The 10,941-nt window shown below is 32.5% G+C and overlaps 2 long non-coding RNA genes across 2 annotated transcripts; both read left to right on the top strand.

The window, feature by feature from the left end:
• The first annotated feature begins 6 nt into the window (after positions 1–6).
• Positions 7–3,632, top strand: LOC119682303. The gene is made up of 4 exons (XR_005252575.1): positions 7–686; positions 747–1,365; positions 1,440–1,798; positions 3,282–3,632. It is a non-coding gene; the product is annotated as an uncharacterized LOC119682303 (long non-coding RNA).
• Positions 3,633–3,838: 206 nt separating this feature from the next.
• LOC119682302 lies at positions 3,839–4,572 on the top strand. Its single transcript, XR_005252574.1, has 3 exons — positions 3,839–4,160; positions 4,234–4,409; positions 4,469–4,572. It is a non-coding gene; the product is annotated as an uncharacterized LOC119682302 (long non-coding RNA).
• Positions 4,573–10,941: the final 6,369 nt, after the last annotated feature.

Genomic DNA, 10,941 nt, shown 5'->3' with positions numbered 1-10,941 from the left:
ATTAAAACAAACTTCTTCAGAAGTTATTTATAGATGAAGTGATTTTGAAGCTACACAAAAGCATTGATTCAAGTGGGTTGATGATAGTCGTCCCACAAAAAAAAAATTCTTTTTCGTTTTCAAGGAAATGATTACAATTACTCCTCCTGAAGCAGTTTATGTTCAAGGTGACTTTGAAAGTACTTACACGCATGGATGCAAGTGGGCTGATATCAGCACAGTAAAAAAAGGTTACCCTTTCTTTGCTGTACTGTTATCAGCCCACTTGCATCCATGCTTGTAAGTACTTTCAAAATCACTTTGAACATAAAGTGCTTCAGGTGGACTAATTGTAATCATTACCTTGAAAACGAAAAAGAATTCTTTTTTTGTGGGACGACTATCATCAACCCACTTGAATCCATGCTTTTGTGCAGCTTCAAAATCACTTCGAATATATATAACTTCTGAAAAAGTATGTTTTAATAAATACGAATCATCCCAGGCTACGGTTTTTTTATTTTTTCCTCGGAAACATTTAAAGATAGAAAATTATTTTCAACGACTCTTCCAATGGTGCGAAATTATTGATCGAAAAACGTGTTGTGCGATTACCTAATGTTAGTGTAGAGTCAGATATTCTAGTTGCACACATGCGACCAAGAGCGGACCTTACATTGTGAAGTGAAAGATGATTGAAAAATAAGGTCGTAAGAACATGAAAAAGAAATAGAATGAAATATTCCTTATTTAGTTGTCCATTGCAGACGTAGTTGTACTTGGGGGCGACGAGCACCCTCCGCCAGCCAATCAGATGAGTAGCTTGCTATAGACAGTGATAATACCGAGCACCCCAAATCGTTGCTTCCCTGGTCCTTCCACCAAAGACGCGGACGTTCTGTATCAATGGCGACTTGTGTTTGTTCCGTGTGTTCCCAGAGATCAGTATTGTATATGCTCTCCGGTCACCATATTTTCAATATTTTTTTTAAGCATTTGTTTACAAATGTTTGGATGCACGATTAAATAGAGGCAGAGTTTTTCCACGTTTCGCATTCGTAATACTGCATTGATTTAACGTTCGAGTTCGAATGCGAGTACTTATTTGCTTAGACTTCCACACATTACTTAACTGTCCGAAAGCTGACTTAACTTTCCTCAGTCAGGCCGAGACGATTTTATCTGCACCACTGCTCAATTGGATCATTACCAATTCTGATGGATGGAGGATCCTGAATAGTTTAACTGCTGCACACGACTTTTATTTTTCTATGGCTTATGAATAGGCCGACATAGGATGCACAGGAACTGAGTATGTCCATAAGTATAAGTAATGTGGAACCTATTTACTTGGCGGATAAATATGTTGTGAATGGCGGAGGCATGGTAAGTAATAACGATTTAGCTCACAGATTATATTTAAAGTGCGTATTTCGTTTAAACGTTTTTTTGAAAAACAGTGGCAGAAAGACAAAGTACGCGTTTATTATGACGGATAAATTTAACAATGATAAAAAGAGAAGGAATACATTATGCACGTAAAACATCTACCCAGTACTTATTGAAGAGAATTAAGTAAATATGAAAACTGAAGTTTTCTTAGAATGCCTCAGGGTTGAAGTTGGTATTTTACTCATTGTAGAAGCAATAGAAAACCACAAAATTTTTTCGAAAATTGCGGAAACTATAAGTTGGTTTATAAACAAAATTTGGATCACCTATTAACTCACCTCAAAATACATTTTACTGTTAAGTGCATAGCATTTAAACGTTAATAACTGGCTGTCTCAACAATGTTAGGAAACAAACTCTGTTTGAAGTATGTAAGTATGTACCACTGTTAAGAGCATAACATTAAAATGCGAATTACTGTGTTTACAAAGAGTAAGCACACTGCACTACAGTACATTGTTTTTCTCTTCGCATGAGTTCTGTTATGAAAGCAACATTAACTGCCAAAGACTTAAGCCATTGACTTGTTTGCGTGTATGTGTTGGCAAAACGACAGATGCACAACTGTCAACTGATATATATGTGCCAATATTGTTTTTGTTGTGTTTTATTATTTTTAATTGTTTGTGTTTTGTGTGTTGTTGTTTTCATTTTGGTTACATTCTGTTACCACAGCCAAAGTATAATTATTATGGTAATTTCATTTTTGTTGGTTAAGAGCAAACTTTGCATTTCAGTATTTTGGTCTATATGCCATGTCACATCAGTGTTGTTAATACACTTTGTGCGGAGGGCAGACGTACACATATTGTTGATATTTTATTTTCATATTTGCACTCTTAACCCTTTGTTTTAGTTTCACATTTGGTCACATTAGTGGTGAACATTAAATGCGCGTTCGGTTGACTGCACATAATGTATTCAAATGCAGCGCTTAGCCTTGCAGAGCAATTTTACGAGACATGTTAATTACTCTGAACGAGGGTGTGCAAGTTTCGCCCCTTTTTTCTGTTTAATACTTTTTTCATATTTATTTTTCGCACAAGGAACGGTTTAAGCATATTTTTTTAGTTTAATGCTTGCCTGTGGAAGTTTTCGGTTTACAGACACAATGACATTAAGACTGCAATGAAATTTGCCAACAGCAAATTTAACATTTTGGTTTTATTTTCGCTTTACGTGTTTTTTTTTCCCTGTTATGCAGTCAATGAGGTTAAGGGCTTAAATGTTTACGCAGTGCTGCACTTTTGTGCAGTTTATGTTGTGGTCAAAAATAGGTGGGAAATGTTGTGGAACATTGACCGCACGTGCATTTTTATTTTTATGTAATTATGGCACATTTTATTTCAAAGTCAACTCGTCGAGTCACTACTGATGCGACAAGTCAAGTGCTCTGAAAAATGGCTCTCGTATATGAAAGTATGTAAAAAGAGTATATATACTATTTAAGTATATTAAATTAAAAATATAAAAAATAGTGGTAGTTCATATATAATATTTTAAATATAGTAATGTATTTCATATATATTTTTTAAAGAATTTAAATAATGATTTAATTGAAAAACGGTATTATTTTATTTATAACTGACTTCATTTAATTTTGTACTAAAAAATATCAATATGTATTCTTCTATATAATTTTTTTTATATAAGCACAAATAAGCCATGATTTTATATTAATTGCCCAAGAGGCGATATCTCTTCTATCACTTCTTTATATCTCACAAAAAAAAAAATAAATTATTAAATAATAAAGTATTTAAAAATTTATTAATATGAAATTAAAATTTATTAATTCTATATATGAAATGTTGACAATATTAAAATATCAAAAATATTACCTAATACAGCCCAACTACAATCTATCAAGAAAGAAAGTCCTATTAGACAGAGCACCCATACCAAAAAATTAGAAACTTCCTTGCACCAAATATTCAGAATGTACAGACAAGAAGAGGAAAAAGGAACAATTAAAGACCTCTGAATGCTGCACCTTGGTAGGATAGCACCATTTGACTGAAGAGCTTTTGGAACTGAATATTATTTCCACAATGAAAAATATTACCTAATATAACCCAACTGCAATCCATCAAGAACAAAAGTCCTGTTGGACAGGGTAACCATGCCGAAAAATTATAAATTTGCTTGCACCAGATATGCAGAAGTTACAGACAAGAAGAGGGAAAAAGAACAATTAAAAACTTCTATGCAGCGCCCTGATAAGATAGTGCCACTTGACTGAAGAGGTTTTGAAACTGAAAATAGTTACAAGTATTTTGAATATAATTTCAACAATGAAAAATAACACCAAATATAACCCAACTGCAATCCATCAAGAACGAAAGTCCTACTAGACAGAGCACCCATGCCGAAAAATTATAAATTTGCAGAATTATAAATTCCAGATATGCAGAAGTTACAGACAAGAAGAGGGAAAAGGATACTTAAACACTTCTTACGTCAATATCGAGACCTGGTAGGATAGCGCCATTTGACTGAACTGACGATACTAGAGATATCTTTAATATAAACCTTACAAGAATATTATTTCAAATTGGCGCATACTTTAAGATGAAGCTGTGCCCTCACAATTACTAGGCCAGACATTGAAAATATATTCATTATTGACTAGGTGAATTACTTCTAGATATTTTTGATTCCAAAAAACGTAATTTAAAAAGAACGAATGAAGTTTCAACTAATTGCACAATATTTTAAGAATAAGAAAAGTAAGTCAAATTGTGTTTCATTTATTCCAATGTCTTGACATAATACCCGTAATAACTCTTTCTCCCGATTTAGATATACTACTTTAAAACACTTCTCGTTATGTAGCTTCCAAACGATTTACCCAAAAGAAGTGAATGGAAGAACGGGAAGTTTCCAGCGGTGGGGTTCAACGATGGATCAAAGCATGAAAATGGACAATGATATGACAATGAAACAATCAATTGAGAACTTTTCCTCCAGTTTTTCAGGTAGAAGTGCGTGCCATTAATTCTAATATATGCTATATAAAACTTCATCGCTTTTATAGATTCGGAGAGGCAGGCGGCTATAAAATTCTTTCAATAATGATTTACTTAATCCAAATTGATCAACAGCTGGACAACTCTAGTATCTTAGTTGGCTGCTGTAAATAAAGTAGCAGTCGTCAACATAACTGGTGAGATTTAAGAGATTTGAGAAATGAGAGATTTGACCGCAACGAAAAAGCTGAAAAGCTTGAGAGGCGAGATGAAAACTTTTTTTACAAATAACTCACTTCTTACCTCTTAAACAGAAGAAGTACTTAGAAGAACAGCATATAATGGATTCAAGAAAGCTTGAGTGAACTCAGAATGCTTAGAAACATAGAATATAAGATATTCAAGAAAGCCTGAGTGATCTCAGAAGTCCTGCGATAGTCCAAAGAACAGAACGGAGACTTCTCACTTTAAATATGATAATGTCGAGAATAATCACTCGTTTCTTAACTGGAAATATTCTTGTTAACTAGCAAATTTAACAAATGAAGCCTGAAGACACCGGGATTGCAGGTTTTGTAAAATGAAGAGTAAACTTCAGTGCAGCTTATTTGCTCGTGTTGTGTGATTTGCAGGAAACGAATTAATCCTCTTCTAACTTTGATTGAGTCGAATAAGATCTGGGATGTATAGCCAAGAAGAATTCATAGATGTAATAAGAGCTTGAATTTGTTAGTTTGACTTAGAAAACTCTCTTGAGGATAGCATAGCGGATCTCAGCTTTAATAAGAGCTTCAATTCGTCACGTCAACTTAAAAAACCATGGATAACTTAGCAATTTTTTTAAGTCACAGTGGATTATTGTCCATTCTTTTGCAAATAATTGCATAAAACATAATTGATACAATAAATATTACTCACATTTAATTAAGATCAAATAAATTTTGCTACTTCTCTTACCTTTGCAATCAGTAGACTGCGTAGGGCGCATATACATTTAAAAAAGCAATAACCAAAGTATCAAGTAACAGCACTAAAAGAAATATAAAAGCTATTTTTAAAATAACAAATGTATTTATTCATTAAAATGTAAATATATGATTAGATATACATATATAACCTATATTATATTTAATTTAATTATTTACTAAAGTAAAATTTTTAAACTTGCATTTCGAAGTTGATAAATAAAATTTTTAGTTGATAGGTTTTTTTTGTAAAATTTGCTGATGTAATCTATTCCATGATTGATAATTGATATTATTAAATATTGATTTAAAAAATATTCATGTACTCTAAAATATATTACGGAGTGATATGTTTTATTATTAGCCAATTTTTTATTTTTAAATAAACATTTTATGAGAAATGAAGCATTAATCCTCTCTAGAAAAAATACCACTAACATGCTTTACATTTATTAACAGGTTTTGTATTTCGATTCATTCTAAATAATAAAAATAAATATAATAAATAAAAATAAAGTATATTGTGTCAAACTTGTTGTTAAGATCGGGTCTTCAGATGCCCTCCATGGCACGGTGGCAAGCCCGGAATTCTTGCTGGTCTTGTGGGTGGGTCTTAGCATCAGTGATCCACATTGGACATCACCAAAACTATTCACTCACTATTTCTTTACCACCACTCCCTATCTTGCTGTCTCTTGTTCGTTACCTACTCCATTTGGTTTAAGTTATTTATTGAACGTTAGGACACACACAACCTGTTCGTACCACCCCTTTAGCAACTTATTATTCAAGCATAATGAATACAACAAAACTTACAATATTCACATTATATATATATTATTTTACAAGGGCTGTTTGATAAGTCAGTGACTTTTTGAATAAAACAAATTTTTTTCGGCAAATAAACATTTTATTTTTCTACATAATCACCTTTTAGCTCGATATATTTAGTCCAGCGTTTTTCTAATTTTCTTATATCCTCCAAATAATAGGTTTTCTTAAAGCTCTCATAATACGCGTTTGTTTCAGTAATGACTTCTTTATTCGACTCAAATCTCTTACCGCCCAGCCATTTCTTTAGTTTTGGAAACAGAAAATAGTCACAGGGGACTAAATCTGGAGAATATGAAGAAAATTTTTTTTTTTGTTTTTTATTTTCTATTGCACATTATTTCAATGTGCAAAATCAAACAAAACTTTAAAAAATAAAAAAATTAATTTTTATTTAACAATAAAGTGATTTATGTACAACCAACAAAAATATTATAAATTTATGTATATAAAAACAAAATAAATAAAAAATTGTTTAAAAATAGTTTTGATCAATTAAAATTATTTTATATTCTGTGTATTACCAGAATTTATTATAATAATAAATAAGCAATCGACAGCATAATAACAAAATTAATAATGCCTGACTATATATTACTTGAGAGTCAGTTATTCATTTTTTTTTAAAAGTGTAATGTTTTCAAGGGAATCAAAGTATCTATCAAAAATAGTTGCAGGTGTAAAATAAACAGGATAAAATCCATCACTTCTCCTCGCATGCACAGTGCAAAAATCGGACACGCACAGCTGCAAAATAAAAATTGCAAAATCATAAAATTTTATTTTTTGCTCTCATTTATCTGAACTACAGTTGTCAGTGCTAAGTAAAGCAGTTGCGATACAAACAAGGACATCAAGGAATATAAATCAAAAGACGGTGTCCTGCAGTTATTCTACGGGTGGAATAAAAGAAGAAGATAAGAGTGTGCATGACTTGATTATTTTAATATGCCAGGTGCATTTTTGCATCAGCGCAGGTGGAGCACGTCACCATAACAACGTCAATCTCGAGCGTTTAACAAAAGTCGTTACAAAAAACTTCAAAAAACTGGAAAAAAATACTAAATATTTTTTAATTTTTTTTAATGAATTCCTAGTTAATAAAAAATTAAGTTATGTAGTATTCAAAGAAATGCAGTGCAAAATATGTGGTATTTACAAAATCATTTACGTAGAAAATTTTCTGTGTGGTCTGGAAATTTTATAATTCTTTTGATTTTTTTAAAATAAGAAAGAAAAAATTTTTCAATTATATGATTCAAGAATTTATATATAATTTTTTAATAAATTTTACTATAGCTTTTCAAAATGCAGATGGTACAGCACATATAGATAAGTAGTCCTGATTGTAGCTGCCATGTCTTTTATCGCTTACAAATCATATTTTAATCTTCCAATGATTTCCCTATATCCTAGTGCCTCTTTTTAATTCGGAGAATTCCTTAAGACGTACTTTGTTATTATGAACCTATTGTGGGTATGGGGTGTATGCGCAGAAGAACAGCAGGTTTGGGGCTCTAAATGCCACCAATCTGAGTTTAAATATGTTTACCATCAACTTAACATTGGTACATATGTTCTACATCCTCTCTTGCTATCACGTTCATAGAGAATTAGAAAACTCTTCTCGTATACTCATCCGCTGCTGTCAAAAAAACCATTAGTAAAACATAGCTCGATTAGGTAACAAATCACCACGCCTAATTATGCTTTAACCCACAGACTAAGATCAAAAATAATCATAGAGGTTCACCTAATGCTCCTTTCACTGTTTCACAGATCTTGTTATATAAAGCAACTCCATATTAACTTTGTACCTTCAGAAAAAAGGATATTATGGAGAGATTATGACTAGACATAATGATCTAAATAGTGGTTTAAAGCCATCCATCAAATAAAAGTACTTAAAGAATTAAAGAGTCTTATAGAATTAAAATTGCAGTTTTTAAAATTTGCTTGTCAATAAATTAAGCAATGAATATAATATAAGTCTTATTAAATACATTAGTTTATTGGTGAAATCGAATATCAGCAACAATTATTTACAATAAAAATATCAAATAGGATTAATGGCCGATTCTGGGAACAAATTGTTTGAGAACGATAATTTCAAATCTGGATTTGTCAATTTTTGTGTCCACAACGGTGATCAGACATTCTCGCCATTTAAGAACTTTGCCAAAACTCCAGTTATCTGCTAACTGGAGCTTTGTCATGGCTCTATAAGAAAGAAGTATGTTTGTTCTCGAATGAAGCAAACGTACTACTAAAAATCAGTTGTTAGTATACAATTTTAGTTTAGATATTGAATTATCTGATATTTCATATGAACTATCATTATCTGAGCGGTTGGATAGTCGTATAAAACGTGTTCTGCTGTTTCCTATTGCTCTTAACAGTCTCGGCAGAAATCGTTTGTATTGCAATCTACAGTAGCCTGTTAGCAGTTCCTTGTAGAATTTGATATCTGTTCTGCTAAAGTTTAGAACAGCTTCAGCCTTTATATGTTGTTTTTCCCTTTCGCGTACTAAGCTAGTTTGAAGCTGTTGTTAACACCGGAAATGGGTTCCAAGCCTATGAAAGCTGTTTTTTCCCGCTTTTTGGCCAAACATCCTTCATTTCATTACCTATTATGCCTCTCATCTGACGGTATCCATAGTGTCACAGAATTTCTCGTCGGTATTATGTTGAGAAGATTGGAGCAGTTCCTAATTAACTTCGATTAAAATGTTGAATGGCATTCATTAGTAATTTCAGATCCCCTTGACTGTCTAAAAGGATGCATATTTTAATGCCGCGAGTGCTCCTACGTACACATTCTTTAACGAATAGTTCTACACCGTAGACTCCGCCTGAAAAACTAAAACCATTTCGCCCATTACTACTGCCTTCTAGAAATTTGATCCTACAATACCTGCTCCAGCGCCGCCGTCGATTGAGAGGATCCATATGTTGAGAACACGAGTGGACAAATTCTACTACGGACGGTCCTCCTGAAAAATGGAAATTATTTGGCGCATTACTACTACCTTCTACAAATTTGGCCCTACAATTCCTACTCCAGCGCAGTCGTCTTAGAATTTGGACCCATCAGTGTACCATAACTATGAGCTCTCTTTAAAATTTACTTATGATGATTGCATAATCTATATAATACTGTAATAATATATTCAGTTTAAGATTAATTAAGGTAATTTAAAATCAATTGTCCCCATAGTCGTATTTCAGTATAAAAGAAAGTTAAACCTTTTTCTTTGAGAGCTCATAATCATTATCCTAAAACACAAAATTTCCATTTCAATGTCAAATATTTTATTTTGAACTGAAATTCTGTATTCATTCCACTATCAAAATATTTTTTCATAATTCAAGACCTAAATGATCTTAAGTATTTCTTCCTTTTGTTCTATCTGTCCTGTTAATTTTGTTTATTCAATCTGGCACGCTTGGCCACACCGCTTAACAGATTTGTTTTCTACATCTTAAACTATTGAAAGAAGAAAAAAATTCCAGATAAAAAATATCTTTTTCATAATGAAATAGTAAATAATTTTTGTCTTCAAAAACAGCTGCCAAGTTAATGATTTTTTACTCTTAACAATCACGCACACTCAAGCCGGACTGCACATGTAGAAACCCTGCTATAGAGTCATTCAAATCCAAATCCATCTCAGTGCTAAGCAACGAGCCATCATAAGAAAGACATCAGGACGTGTGGAACGCTGACTGAACAGCAGTCCACGTTTCTAACTGAGCACATGTACGTACGTACGTAGTATCGAGAAAATGTTGAGTGAGTGCACGAACGGCTAGGAGCGATGAAGCATACCGAAACGTATCCAACTGAAAAACAGCAGCGAACCCAATTACAACTCGCAAAGTATCTTCACAACACAATGCGCTGAACAGATGATACTCGCAATCGCACACAAAAGATAAAAGTAAGAAGTGAAGGCAAAGATTAAATCAGGTAAAAAGGTTATATTTCGTTTTGTATCTGCAACAGAAACAACAGAAACAACAGAAACAACAAAAACAACAAAAACAACAGAAAAATAAAAAGTATATTTTGCACCTGCCGTTACTTTGGTTGCCGGTAAAATTAAAGTTGGCGTTTGTTATTGTTGCTTTTGCTAGCGCTGCAGTTGCTGCAGTCGTGTTACTTATTATTGTGCACTGCTGGTCAAGCGATTAGTGTGCCACGTAATTTGCAAGGCTTCCAATAAGACCAAAAAATATATATTCTGATTAACCCACAAAAGGAGCGGTTGGAAAAAATTCTGCTTATTCGAGTCGAAAATCGCAACGTCTGCATGCGCCGCGTTCAATTTAATTTCTTTTTTACACCTTTTACTCTATTAAAGTTTAAGACCAAAAAAAAAAATAAAAAAAAATAAAATAAAATTATTAAAAGAAAACAAATAAAAAATTGTTTACATAATACTACTTGTATTAAGGAATCCTTATTGGAGTATAAACAACCGGTACCTGTGTGCTTGTTCAGCTGCTGATCAACCAACAACTGACACCAGTGACCAGTTTTTGCACTGCCAGAAGGCCACTTTGCCATGTGGTTTGGGTACCCGTCTTCGGTGTATAAAAATTTTTACTTCAAAACTTCAATTTACTGGACTTTAGGAGTTTTGAAGAAATTTCGCCTCCACATGTGAAACAAATTTAATTAATTTTAATAGCTGTAATCGATACTGCTTCAATTTTTTTCCTTAAACTTTTTTTCATAATAA

This window comes from Teleopsis dalmanni, chromosome 2 (assembly GCF_002237135.1).
Source record: "Teleopsis dalmanni isolate 2A chromosome 2, ASM223713v2, whole genome shotgun sequence".
Taxonomy (NCBI): Eukaryota; Metazoa; Arthropoda; class Insecta; order Diptera; family Diopsidae; genus Teleopsis; species Teleopsis dalmanni.
Note: the sequence above shows the minus strand (reverse complement) of the source record. Positions and strands in the feature narration are given on the sequence as shown.